This window comes from Tachypleus tridentatus, unplaced genomic scaffold, assembly GCF_004210375.1.
Source record: "Tachypleus tridentatus isolate NWPU-2018 unplaced genomic scaffold, ASM421037v1 Hic_cluster_2, whole genome shotgun sequence".
Classification (NCBI taxonomy): domain Eukaryota; kingdom Metazoa; phylum Arthropoda; class Merostomata; order Xiphosura; family Limulidae; genus Tachypleus; species Tachypleus tridentatus.
Window position 1 is genome coordinate 38,687,185 of NW_027467782.1, and position 14,801 is coordinate 38,701,985.

The following is a 14,801-nucleotide window of genomic DNA, read 5'->3' on the forward strand; positions in this document are numbered from 1 at the left end:
TTAGTTTACACTATCACAAGTACAGTTCAACATTAGGCACAGTTGAATGGAAACAGGATCGTTTAATACAGTGATCTAAGACTATATTATCACAAGTACAATTTAATATTAGGTTAAGAAAAGTGACACATGATCATTCAATTTGAGGTGTTATAGTTTAAAAGTCAGATATAACTTTTCAATCAGTAGGGGAAAAAATATATAGAAAGCTAGTACATCAGAAATATATGATAATATTTTAAAATGTAAGATTTTTCACAGAAAACTTACTGTTCATTATTTTAACCCAAACCACATAACATTAAATACTCAAAACAAATCAAACTCACTTTAAACTATAAATCTTACAATTCAAGAGAGCAACACTCATTTGGAAATTGTTAACTTTCATGTAATCTAAAACCTACAGTGTTGAATTTGTTCACAAGTAAAAGTAAGTTGAAGTTAATACCTACATCAATGTGCCCTCTATCTTATATTGATAGTGTTCATAAACACCTCCGCACAATACTGACATTTTTCGAGATAGACCAATCCACAGTCCCTCCCTCAGACATGAATGTCTGCATAGACTGTGGACATACTAAAAGAAATATATAATACTAACAACATAGTGAGGAACTGCACCACAGCCACAACAGGCATGTTACACACTCAGAAACTAAACTGTGCAGTGGATGTGGAACTTGAAATGATATGTTATAATCACTGGCCAAGCCCCAACCACATATCCAAGGTATCACTGTTCAGGGTTGGAATCACAGGATCATGGTTCCTAAATCCCATGTTGGTGGATAAGGCATTTGGATCATAATATATATATGTGTGTGTGAGACAGGATGGATCCAAACCCATAGCTACAGAGTGATGCATCTGGAATCATAAGAAGTAAATAAATAACACCAATGTGGACAAGCCCTTTCCTCAAACTGAAGAAGTCCAAAAGCAAAACCACAGATTTGGAATAACATGACACTGCATGCAATATTTAACCTGAGGAAACAGAACTTATCCAACCTGAAATTACAGACACTCATCCTCTCTCCCTAGCCAAGTGGGCAGCATAAATTCCATTTGTCCCTGGAATTACTGGAAAGATATGGAACAAACTGTGATGAACCAAAAACACAGAATGGGACTACACTGCATCCACAATTATGAAGTGACAATGAACAATGTACTGAACCAACATTAATCAAGAAGAAAGACCACACCAAACCCAACTGGATAGCTGAGTGTCGAAACTGAACTACTCTTACGAGTAAGCTCCTGTTTAAGCTGGTGCTGCTCCTACCAAAATCTGGAAAAAAACAACACTCAAAATCCTGAGTAGAAAGGTTTCTAACTGGGGGCAGGGGTAGTGCACATTAGAGAAGTCCTAAAAAACAATGCTCTAGAATCAGCAAAGTAAGTGAACCAAATTTCCTAAATTTCTAAAAGCACACTGACCCTGATTTATTCAATCCACTGATGCAGAGATGGGGAAGAACCCCTTATGCTTTATTCATTATATTTTCTGAGTGGTAATCCAGCATAGTAGAGTAATACCACTCAGTCTGTCTCTGTGTGGTTGTATGTGACACCACATTTCCACAGAACCTGTAACAACCTAGATAAAGTATACTGTGTCAGTAGTTGCTAGAGTGAATTTGGTTTGATAAAAGCACACTTGATTGGGCAACACTCACCAAAAAGTAGAATTTTGAAATTAAAAAAAAAAGAGAGAAGATTAGTGATGAAAATACTCACCTTTCAGTATAACCTAGCAGATGAGGTTAACATAGATGTAGGGTAGTAAAAAAACCCTCAAAGAAAGATAATGCCAGATTATGTAAATAATGTGAGATAAAAGTATTGGGGAAGGTTCACACACAAGCTCAGAATGTCCTCCAGTGAGCAATTCAACTGGGCCACGATGAACATAGAAATGTGATGAATCTGATAAGTTGAGACTTGTAGAATTTTCCTTGCCTTCAGAGAGAGCCCATAAAAATCAATATGGATCAATTCTACCCCTCATCCCATTGAGGTAACCAGAGGTAAGCCCTGGGAAACTAAAGAGACACAATAAATAAAAAGCCATTGTCCAGCACCACTAAAACCTTTAGTTTAGGCAACCTAACACCTCAAGGCCTTCATTAGACATAAGAAACAATGGGGACCCATCGTGGAATAGATGAATCAGTCCTTCATTTTCTCTTTCTTCATACTTTTAATTTACCTTGCAGTTCTTTCACACCTGTTTTTTATGCAATTTTGACCTCTAAGTCTGAACCATTACATCTACACTGTCACTTTCTTCTTTTCCTGTATCAATGTTACTTTATCAATACAGGATCAGCACACTTAATCACTGAATGTTGTAGCATGTTGACATCTGTTTTGTGGCCAGCTGTAGATCAAATTTTCACAAAAGTGTGCAACAGTTATCTGTATTTTTTGGCCAATCAGGTTTTGGTAAAGGTATCAACCAATTAACTAAAGATCCAAAGTGACTGCAAAGTGCAATTATCTACCCATGCTGTTTTTGGTCTTGTATCTGAATTTGTTTAATAATGAAAAACTATTTAATATTATAAAACTAGTTTTCATAGTTTAAAACTTGCACATAAAGAGTCATTAATACAATTAAGTTATAAAGAGAAGTACTTGCCCTGTTAAGTGCTCTTGAAGCTTTACTAGTTGCTTCACGTACAAGTGACAGTAAGAATAAAACCATAATAACCTGTAGGACTCACTCAACCACTAGAAATACCTTTTTTCTTATTACAATACAGCCACAATTCAAAGCACGTTTTCACCATTGCCCTTAAAGTCTAAAATTGTAAATTTACAATTTATGTAGTCCCTACTTATAAGTTATATACTAATAATTTCATTTTAAAATGTTGTCCAAATCTACTTACATAATTCGGCAGACACTACTTGTAATGAGAATGAACAATTATTAATTATGTGGTTAACTAACTCGTTTTCGTATTAACCCTCACAGACTAGCATTAGGCTTAGCAGCTACAGTAAATTCAAGTTACAGTACATTTTACAAGTACAAATATTGCACTGGTTAATATTTACAATGTCCTTGTACACGACAATAAAATTTAAATATGTTTCACTTTGATAATTTTTCTTCTTGTAAATTTTCTTTCCTGATTCGTTTGGTTTTTCCTTGGGGCATCACTTCACATAAATAAATCTATAAACATTTTACTGCATCATATCTTTTAACCCCAACGTATTGAATGCAATATTTTGCTTGCAAATTGTCAGTGACCTGCGTAGTAAGCTACATGTGTTATCGAGCGACTTCAACAATTCCAAAAAAGTGCCAAGCGAATCTGCAAAAAATTCTCGTCATATTAAGAATATTAAAAGCGTACATGTATGCTTATATTCTTGTCATTGTTAGCAGAATGGAATATTTTGTAATTCTAACAGTATTATGAGGTTAAAGGTGACAAATAGGACTTGGATGATATCACAATAGTTGTCTCCAGATCCTAAGGTAAGTAATTAATGTGATTTTAATCTGTAATGTTTAATATTGCATTAGTACTAAAACTGGTACTCATGCCCACGAAATGTGTAAAACTAAAATTCTACGTCGGATGTTGATCAAAGCTGGTAGTAGCGGTAGTTGTGAGTTTATTATTGCAATTACAAACTATTAATTAAAGTACTTCAAAGTGTATATGAGATTGGGATAAATGGCTCATTTATTATTTGAGTTCATAATGTTTTGTGATACAATAACTTGTAAGTTACTCAAAATTTCGAATAGAAAGACTTACATTTTCAAAGCAGTATAGTTTTGTAATAAACTTTTCAAATTCCGAGTGAAAATTCGTTGGACATCAGTTTGTTTGTTTGTTTGTTCAGAATTAAGCACAAAGCTGCACAATGGGCTATCTGTGCTCTGCCTACCATGGGCTTCGAAACCCGGGTTTTAGTGGTGTGAGCCTGCAAACAAACCGCTGTACCATTTGAGGCTTGGACATCAGTATGAGCACCTTTCTAAAATCTAAATTGTATTTCATTAGGTGTCAATTAAGTCCTAAAACGTAACCTTAAGAATATTAGCAATAGAAATAATACATTTAGCAGATTAAGAATAAAATATTAGTTCTTAAAGCTATAGTCTTTGATTGACAATGTAGTACCAAAGAAACTGCTGTTGTGGCATATAACACAACTCATTAAGGATGTTCATTCGAAGCATTCAATTTCACACACACACACACACATATATACATACATTGTTTTGGGATCACTGGCCATTAATAGAAAGCCAAAGGGTCTGATATTAATGAAGATGAAAAAAGTTCTTAAACTGTTCAGTTACTTATTTTGCTTATGCTTGTGACGTTTTTGGATAAAATACATATAATTTCCACAATAAAAGATTATTACTTAAATCTCAAATATTTGCGTATTTTATACAAATTTAATATAAAAACATTTTCACCATTTCAGTGTTGATTTGATAAAAATACACATGTACTGATTATACTTTATATATGTATATATTTGTTTGTTTGTTTTGAATTTCGTGCAAAACTGCTCGAGGGCTATCTGCGCTAGACATTCCTAATTTAGCAGTTTAAGACTAGAGGGAAGGCAGCTAGTCATCACCACCCAGCGCCAACTTTTGGGCTAATATTTTACCAACGAATTATGGGATTGATCGTCACATTATAACCTTCCCACGGTTAAAAGGGCGAGCATGTTTAATGTGACGGGACTCTCAAAGTAATTACAGGTATTAGAAAATATTTCTTCTGTCTGGTGATAAGGTGGAGTGAGAAACTTCAAATTCAGAAATAATCCACGAAGTACAAATGACTCAATAAAGGAAACTGAATACTGAATACTACATGTTGTCTTCGTTTCTTTGTATCAGAAACATTACGCGAAAAGTAACACAACAAAATATGTTTTGTTAGGTGGATAGACTTAAAAGTACATTATTTTGTTATTTTGCTTCTCTTGTACTCCTGGAAGGTTCTACATTTATGTTATTTCCTCTGAGACCTGAATATCCACCTCGGTGTTTGCCTTATATGGAGACTGCTACTCCTTTACCAACGAATAGTGTGATTGACTGTAACATTATAAAGCCCCCATGGCTTGGTGGGCGAGCGTGTTTGGTGTGACCGGGATTCGAACCCGTGACCCTCGGATTACGAGTCGAACACTTTAACACGCTTGGCCATGTCGGGCCATATATATATATATACAGTCATAAACTTTCGCAGTTTGTAAAACAATTTTAAAAATATTTTTAGCATAATATTTTAACAATTGAGTTATCTATAATTATATAAGATAACGTGTACACTCTTGCATAATTTTAAAAGGTAATTGTTTTTATACATTTAATTATTTTCCTACTGTAAATTGTTGTTTTGTTTTTGAATTTGCGCAAAGCTACTCGAGGGCTACCTGCGCTAGTTGTCCCTAATTTAAGACTAGAGGGAAGGTTGCTAGTCATCACCACCCAATGCCAACTCTTGAGCTACTCTTTTACCAACGTACAGTTGGATAGACCATCACATTATAACGCCTCCACGGCTGAAAGGTCAAGCATGTTTGGTAAAAGACTAACCTAGGGTTGGCAATAGGTAGTGTTAAGTCGTTGCTCTTCCGAGACCCTCAGATAACAAGTCGCATGCTTTAACCCACCTGGCCATCCCGGGCCACCAACTGTAAATAATATGATATGATGGTGGATTTGTTAATGTATCTTTGTATGTATTGGAGCCTTCTTAACCATGAAATATTGTTTTACTGCAAAAATACAGGTAAATATCAGCCATTCTCTTTGAAATTAAACATCTGTTTTCAATTTTCTAACTTTGAACTTCATACAACTTTTGAACCACTTACTTAATCAAATGAGATTCTGGTTCTTATTCCATAGTATCAACTATTATTTGTATCTTGATAAAATTATTGCAAATTTTAACAACAAAGACACCATGTATAAATATGTTTGGAATCCCATTGGAAAATAATAGTGGTGTAAAGGTTTAAAATTATTTAAGTATGAATATTTACACACATTGAAAAACCTTCAGTAGTCTAATGTATTTGACTGTGGTGAAACAAGCTAAAAGAATTAGGAATCTTTTTTTTTAGAGAAGTTTATAATTTGTAAATAAGAAGGCTATTTTAACCTTGATATAAGATCTTGATGTGGGCTACCATTGCATTTAACAGCTTATAAGGCTCACTGGCATACAACAACTACAGTAGTGGTTGGAATACAATTGATGTAAGTAGTTTGTTATAACAACAGTTTTATAATATGAAGTTTGTGAATGTTAACTTAGAAAAGGTATTCACTCCATAACAACTGTTATACAAGTGTTCATTGTCTGTTCCCTAGTAGGACAGAGGTAAGTCTTTGAATTTACATTGCTAAAATCAGGGCTTTGATTCCCTTTGGTGGACACAGCAGATAGCCTGATGTTGCTTTGCTATAACAAAACAAACGCATTCTGTCTGATATGTCTAGAATATTATCTACCATCCACTCACCATATTGTCTGACTGAAATTATTTATGAATGAAATCATTAGATCATTAATGCATATAATAAACCTTTGAAGTCCAAAGTACATGTAGTTTTATATTAATTAATGCATTCAGAGGGATTTTATGTTTCTAGCTTGTTACGTTACATTCTCAAAGTATATTTGCAATTTTTCTTCATTTTGTTTCACACAACTATTTAAAAGTTATTATATTTTATCAGAATATGTCACTTTTATGACTGAACCTTTTTATATTTATTATTCAGGTAAAATAATAACATTTGGTCAATCTACAATCTCTTAAAGGTGAAAAAAAATTATATCTGAGGTAGCTCATATCCTTATGTTTTCATTATCAGCTTTGAGGGTTATTTTTAGGAGTCACAAGACAATGGAAAAATTCCATACATATAAAAAAATTTGCTAATGTGTTCATGTGCTATGTAGCAGCAGTAGTGGATTTATCAAGTGGAAGCTGACATATGCTCTCCACAGAGAGCCATTGTATGGGTTTTCTCTGCACAAAACCACAGCTGGCCACTGTACAATGTTTTATCTGATTAGACAGGACTTAGTGTACAAACAGTGCTGGTATGTATTTTTTTTTCTGGTTATAATCAGTTATGTTTTTTGAGTAGTTTTGATACATGCTTTATTACATAGTGGGGTTTAACTACATTGATTTGGTGATTATGTTGTGAATTTCATTTCTGAAGAAAGGTAATTATAGCCTTTAGATGTTGATGATCTTCCTTATCTGGTAAAACATAACTGGAGTAATCATGTTGTATATTTTGTTATTCAGTGAGGTATGAGTTTAGTGCATCATGTAGTCATAGAATTTGATTTTGGACCTTTTGAGATGTAAATGCAGTGTTTTGTTATCATGAAAATTGTAGTCAAAAATAGTAATATCAAGACGTTTTCAAACATTTGTTAACTTTTCATAAGTCTATACAATCACTGTCTTCAGAAATTTTTACTCATAAAAAAATCTAAAGGAACTCAACACTGACAGTTTTTATGCCCCTGTAAAAGTGTTTTATGTGCATAACATCAAGGTCATAAAAGCAAGAATTTGTTTATCCTTTTTAATACTACTAAAATACTAGGGTATAAACATTTGATAATTTTTAGATTTTATAATGTCATTAAAACTTTTAATTACTTTTCCATTATCTACAATTTTTACCCTCTTGTAAGTTACAAAAAAACAATGTGCTCATTACCTTTGAAGGATTTTCAAAATGACAGGGTTTATAATTTTGTTGTTTTCTGACAATAATTATATTTGCTCAGGCTGCAAGCTAAGAAGTGATGTACTAAATTAATTTTAGTTCTCCTATATTGGGTTTATGAAGAACACTTGATTATGAGTTCTAATAAAAATTGCTAGGTTTATCAGCAGCTTTATTTAAAACCTCCAGATACCTACCTTGTAGCTTAATAATGGAAAATGTCACTACCACAGCAGCTTCTTGGATATAAAATATGGCAATTGTCAGTCAGGTCTTCAAAGAAATCTATGCAGTCTTGATAACATTCTGTAAGCCCTGACATAATGTGATTGGGATTAACTTGTTGCCACTTGCTGGTAATATCAGCAGCAGGTTACCAAAGAGATGTATTGTTCTTAGTATACATATACAGTAAATGCCATTGAAATAATGGACTTTGTGTAATTTCAGATTACTGTACCTATTTGAGCAGCTGTTTTATGTGGGACGAAATTCTCCTGCAGGGTTAAGAAGCTAAAAGAACAAACCAACATTTACTATTATGGTGTATATATAGCTGCAAATCTACAATATGACTTAAATGAGTCTTACATATTATAAATGATCGAATCTGATTGTAAGCACTTGCCTGTAATGGCAAATTCATTGCTTCTGACTTTAACCCTCTGTTTTTAGAAATATTTCTTGAGATGTCTCTGAACCAAATAGTTTAGAAATAGAAGATATTTTATTTTTACCTAAAAACATTGGATGAATTTTTATTTCTTAAAAAAGTTATAGAAGTTGCTGTTTAAGAGATGTTTTCTTGTAGGAAAGACAAATAGAAAGTTCACTAACATAAGTTTCAGTACTAAATGATGAAGAGAAAAAAACAAACAAACATGCAAATCAGTAACATATTGTAATGATGCTAGGAAAACACTAGGTAAAAAAATTAATTAAAGAAAAACAAACAAACATGCAAATCAGGTACATATTGTAATGATGCTAGGAAAACACTAGGAAAAAAATCAATTAAAACAAACAAAATATAGGAGTTTAAGAGTGTTTACAAGAGAATAACTTATTGTTTAATTTTAAAAGTATAATAAAGAGAACAGACTACTAAAATTCATTATTGTACTGATAAATTGGAATAGCTGATGCAGCTCACTTACCATTTCAAACAATACAATGTTCCTCTTCTACAAGATGGTTGGTGTTTAACCTTCCAGTCCTCTTTACTTCAAGATTGATATCTGTAATGCTAAATATTTAGCTCTTCAAAGTAGTGCATCTTTCTTTTTGATCATTTAGTAAAAGTGTGAACAAAGAAAGTAGGCTCATATCAAGAATTTCAACTTACATTCTTTGTCCAGTGAATAAGGTCACCTCATTACCTTTGTTCACTGACAGCAATGGTCATCAGACATTTTCAGTCATTATCATACTTGGTCAACCAGGAATATTTTAGTTGTTACCCAGTTAACCTGGATTCTATATACAATACTAAAACATACCTAGGAGTGTAAGAGAACAGAGGATAAAAGAACTAAAATAAGGTGAAGTTAATAAATTTCTGGACCTCATATTGCATTTAAGACATTGTAAAAATCAAGTAAGTAAGATTGAGGCATAATTGTTAGTGTTCCTAAGGTCTTCTAGACAATATATGTTAGTTAATCATAAGGAAAACAAGATTTTAGGTTGCATGCAGGGAAATGCTGAGTAAAGAAGAGTAAGAAGTGATCTTATGAAAGGTTATAAGATTATTGGAAGGGGAGTCACCTTCCATAAAAACGTCAGGTGACTTTCCTTCTGGGTTTTTTCTCTTTTTTCTCTCTCCTTGCACCACTACAACACGATTGAGACTCACTGGACCTATTTCTCACTAAAAACTTGTCTAATAAGATTTGTTTCTGCCTGCATTTTAAAATGTTTCAGAAGTAAGACATGGCATTGTCATTGAAAAGGTTTATGCTGCAGTTTGCTACCGCTTTGTCAGGGTGAAATTTTTCCACAAAACTTTGCAACTCTCCCTATTTTCCACACTTTCCTTGATTAATGAACTAGGAACACCCTCCCTTCCCTCCTCCTCATCTGAAGACACTTCCTCAGTGTTGCCTTCTGTTGCTGCTCCTTCTGAAGGTCTTGAGTTCTTCCATGGTGAGCTCAGTGTTGTGGTCTTCCACCAACTCCTACACATCATCACCACTCACATTCAAGCCCATACACTTGCCTAGTGAGACAATATCCTCGACAATAGGCTCAGACTCAAAGTCTTCAAAATCTCTATCTGCTACTGAATCTGGTTGCAATTTCTTCCAGGTTGCGTTCATGGTCCTCAAAGACACTTCCTTCCAGGCTTTGTCTATGATCCTCAAGCAATGGAGATTATTAAAGTGATTTTTCCAGAACTCTCTGAGGGTTAACTCTGTGTCATACTTTACTATTAGCCCTCCACATGACATTTAATTTTCTTTTCAGAAAATTATTTTTTAAAAAAACAACTGGGTTCTCAGAATGGTAAACAAGCAAAGGCTTAAGTTTTAAGACCCCACTTGCATTATTACATGACAATAGAGTTAGCCTGTCCTTCATTGGCTTGTGCCCTAGCAGTGACTTCTCCTCCTTGGTGACGTAGGTTGTCTTTGGCATTTTCTTACAAAAAAGGCCTGTCTCATCACAGTTGAACACTTGTTCGGGAATAAAACCCTCAGCTTCTACATAGTCCTTAAATTCCCTGACAAATTTATCAGCAGCATCTTTGTTAGAATGAGCACCCTCCCCATGTCTCACGAAGCTATGTATGTCACTTCTCTTCCAATATTTTTCAAAACACTCCTACTAGCCTTAAAGACATCACTTGGATCAGCACTCGTTCCAGAAGTATTTTTCAGGAGGTCAGCATAAAACTGCTTTGCTTTCTCACAAATGATGGTCTCAAAAATGCTATCACCAGTTAACTGTTTTTTGTTTGCCCAAATCAACAACACTTTTTACACCTCTTCCATTGTTTGTGATCTTTGTTTCGTAAGCACTGTCACTCCTTTTGCAACATCACCTCCTTTATTTTTCAGCATGGTGCAGACCACAGACTTTGCCATTCCAAACTGTGCAGCAAGGTCAGACAAGCGAACACCAATATCGTACTTCGTTACAAGATCTTTTTTCTCCTTTATTGTGGCTCTTACAACGTTTCTTTTTGGTTTGCCGCTTTCATTATCCTTCTTTGACTTCATGATGACTTATTTAATCAGAATATTTAGAAAAAAAAACGAAAACGTTCACAACAGATTTTAGTGGGGGTGTGGACTGAGCGACATGTGTGAGCAAAATGTTTTGGGCAAACTTGGCATGGGCCGAAAATGGTCGAACGGTCGTTCAGCTCATCAGTCGGGCTATTTCAGGGGTTCAGGCTAAACAACTTTGTTCGGGAACCGAGTTTATGTTCGACAACCAAGACATTTTTTCTCAAACAATATGTTTGAAAACCAAATAGTTCAGGAATGGAGTCATTCAAGAAGATACCACTGTATTTGACTTCATTTTATATGCCATTATTCCATATTTTAAGTAAGTTATGGATTCCACGTGAACAAAATTCCTTGAATTTGGATTCAAAAAACAATCTTAAGTCAGTTTTGAGTTCCTCGTTTTTACAAACCTTTCTTCATCTTAGTAATGCTGTGAGGATCTTAAAACATGATAATCAGATGGAGCAGTATCTAGTGAATAGGATCGATGAGGCACAACTTCCCATTTTAAGGCCTGAAGTTTTTCTAGGGTCATTTATGAAGTGTGTAGGATTCAAAACACAATCTTAAGTCGTGAAAAAACATTAGTCTTCTATATTGATTAATGCAGTTCTTTTCCTTACCAGTGCTTGGTGTTATCACTCCAACTGATGACAATATCTTTCAGCTGTGATTTGGATCAAAAAGTTTGTGATAAACTGCACTTCCCAGATCTCACCAAACACAAGGCAAAACTTTTTTTTTTGGATATCAGCCATTCTTCGGTGTTGGTACAGGTGTGTAACAGAGATTCAACAATTGTCTCTTACGTTGAGTATGCTCATAACAAAAAAAACAAAAAAAAACACTCTCGTTGCCACTAACAATTCTTTCCAGAATTGGTTCATGAGCATTTCTTGTTGTCAAAGATTAACAAATAGTGACTCTCTCAACATGTTAATTATCCGAAACCTAGTGTCCAAGTTTTGAAACTTTTCCAATTTCGTAGATGTAGGTAATGATTGTTACATGGAGCTGTTGAGCCATTTCTCACATAGTCAACTTTGGATTGCTTCAAATATTAAAATATTGACATTGGGAAAAAGCATAAATTTGCAAGTTCTTTTCCTCAAACCGAATGACAACTTTTTGCAAAAAACGTTATTTACTTTCCTACCTAATATTCCCTGTGATAATTCTCAGTATCATTAAAGTTTTGTACTCTGGTAGTCATCACTATGGTCACAATTTTCGTGTTTGCAGCATCCCTAATGTGTTTCTTTAAATATTTGTTATACACGCACACTCGTATATAATTGATTTGAAAAATTGATATTTCACATTCTGTATTTTATTCCATACAACAACTTTATTTCTTTATTTTAATTTTTACTGCACTTCTTATTCTCACCCCTCAGTGTGGACTCCTGTACGTGGTGAAGGGAACTCCCAGGGAAGGTTCTGTTCTTTCAGATTACCTCTTCTGGGATCTAAACATCCACCCACGTGTTTACCGTGTGTGGTGAACCGTGAAGGGGAGGAGAGGATCCTGTTGGTTGGGGGTCCAACCATAACACACCATTTTGACCTTGAATTCCTATAGACAGGCAGCCTTGGGGTGGCCCCCCTTGGATCAATCAGCTGGTCCACTTGGGCTATGGTCAACCAGGTACCAGTGTTGAAAGTTCTTAACAGGTGTTGTGGACTTTGTGTCTGATGCAGGTGTTTGGGTGTAGTGCTCACAAAACCCTGTCGTTGCTGCAGTGTCTTTGCTTGACATTGTAGTGCGTCTCCTTATAGGGCTCTATGGTGGGTGGGATCAGAGGGCACCAAATGTTTCTTTTCTCTTATGGATCCTCCAAACAAACATTTAAATAAAATAGTGAAAAAACAGTCAATAGGAAAACAATCACGTCTTGAAGATTCTGATCAGCAATGTTCAACATCTGTACCACCAGTTGTACCTCATTTTATTATCCTACATTCTCTTTCAGAGAAACCTTGAGGGCAAATGTCCTCCTTTTTTTATTCAGAAGGGACTGTAGGGACTTGCTAGCTCTCCAAAGTCAGAAAAGAAGCTTTGATCTGGAGACATATCAGTGGAAACATCCAACAGTTATTGTTGAGAGGGATTTGAAGAACATCCCCGAGTCAGAGATTTAAGCTGGGTTCTCTACTCGAGTTTCTGCAGTGAGGCGTATCTCCACTCACAAAGATGGAGTTACAATACCGAACAATATCCTCATTCTGACATTTACATAACCACCTGCACCTGTCACCATCAAGGCAGGTTATCTAAATTGCAGGGAATGGCCGTACATTCCAAACCCTCTCCGATGTTTCCAGTGTCAGAGGTTCAGTCACTTAAAGACGTCACATCATAGTTGCCTGACATATGCTACTCTACACACCCTTCAAGGGCGTTGCCATCCGTGTTTCCTTGGGTCGTACTATCACTGTTTGTAAATGGCATCCAGTGTAAAGATGTCGTTTAAATTGATATATTTACATTTTTTACTCTTCATTTTTAAACTAGAATATGTAAATATAACAATATGAACCAGTATTGGGCAAGAATGCCCTATGAAACAGGTATTCATTTTTTTCTGGGCTGCCATAACAAGTAGAGACGTGCATGTCATTTGTAAAATTTTATGCTTTACTAAAATAAATGATGTCAAAAAATGTAACTTATACAAGCTTGGATGCTATTGGTGAGCTTTTCAGAAAATTTTGATGAAAAATGTGGATGTAGGAGAACATATTTTAATTGATGAAGCATTAGTTCTATGGAAAGGATGACTAGGCTTTTGCCAATTCATAAAAACTAAATGTACAAGGCATCAAATTATTTGTCATGTGCAACAGTGAAAACAATTGGTGTGAATACAGCTTAAGGGCGTACTACAGAGAATACCCAACAATCAATATTCTTTACTTGATGTTGAAGGAGTAAATAAGCTTACATCTAGTGAAAAATAAATAACTGTCCATTTATTAGAATCTGTTCTTGAACAAGGGTGTCATGTAACTGTAGTCAACTGGTATACAAGTACTTGATTGGCACATTTTTTGAAAACTCAAAATATAATGAGGATGACTACTATTTACACTAATAGAGAAATCCCAAAAGAGCTCGCTAATGAGCATCTGGAGAGTCATGACACAGCTTTTGTTCGTAATGACAACGCTCTGATAGTAAAATGGGAAGACAGAAGAGCAGTATATGTGATAACCACAAAATATTCAGCTAATTTTGTTGAAAAGGATAAAACTTACTTTGGGGAACCAGACAATTTTACAAAAAAACTATGCTATATAGAAAAGTTTAATGAAAACATGGGAGCAGTTGATAAAGCAGAACAGTTGCTGAAGCTTTATGAGCCAAGTCATAAACCCCACGCATGGTTTAAGAAGCTAGACCTACACTTGCTGACATGTATGCTGCTAAATAGTTTTCATGTTTACAAAAATACTGCAAAAAAATATTTACTTTCAAGAGGTATGTCGTAATGGTCACACAGCAACTGGTGGAAATGCATAATTCAGATGGAATTGCCACTAAAAAGAAATTTGTTGCTAGCAATCCTCATGCAGGTTGCAAGCAATAGCCTGGAAAAAAACTGTCCATGCTTTAGTTTCTATTCCACCCTTGCCTGGTGGTTGAAATATGCATCCAAAAAAGTGATGCAGAGTGTGATATCCAAAATGGAAGGAAACAAGAAAGTGTTGTAATGAATGCTCTGAAAAACCAGGTCAATGCAGTACAGACACTTTGAAATATGGCATAATAAATAGGATTCTTCCATTTA

At 34.8% G+C, this 14,801-nt stretch overlaps 1 long non-coding RNA gene across 4 annotated transcripts; it reads right to left on the bottom strand.

Annotated features, from left to right (window-relative positions):
• Positions 1 to 3,497: 3,497 nt before the first annotated feature.
• On the bottom strand, positions 3,498 to 13,632 carry LOC143242567 (uncharacterized). 4 transcript variants are annotated; one of them, XR_013022938.1, is made up of 2 exons: positions 8,932 to 13,632; positions 3,498 to 4,021 (listed from the first exon to the last, which is right to left on the bottom strand). It is a non-coding gene; the product is annotated as an uncharacterized LOC143242567 (long non-coding RNA). The 4 variants fall into 4 exon arrangements; XR_013022937.1 differs by lacking the exon at positions 3,498 to 4,021 and adding an exon at positions 7,680 to 8,089; XR_013022939.1 differs by lacking the exon at positions 3,498 to 4,021 and adding an exon at positions 7,680 to 8,287.
• Between the last annotated feature and the right edge of the window lie 1,169 nt (positions 13,633 to 14,801).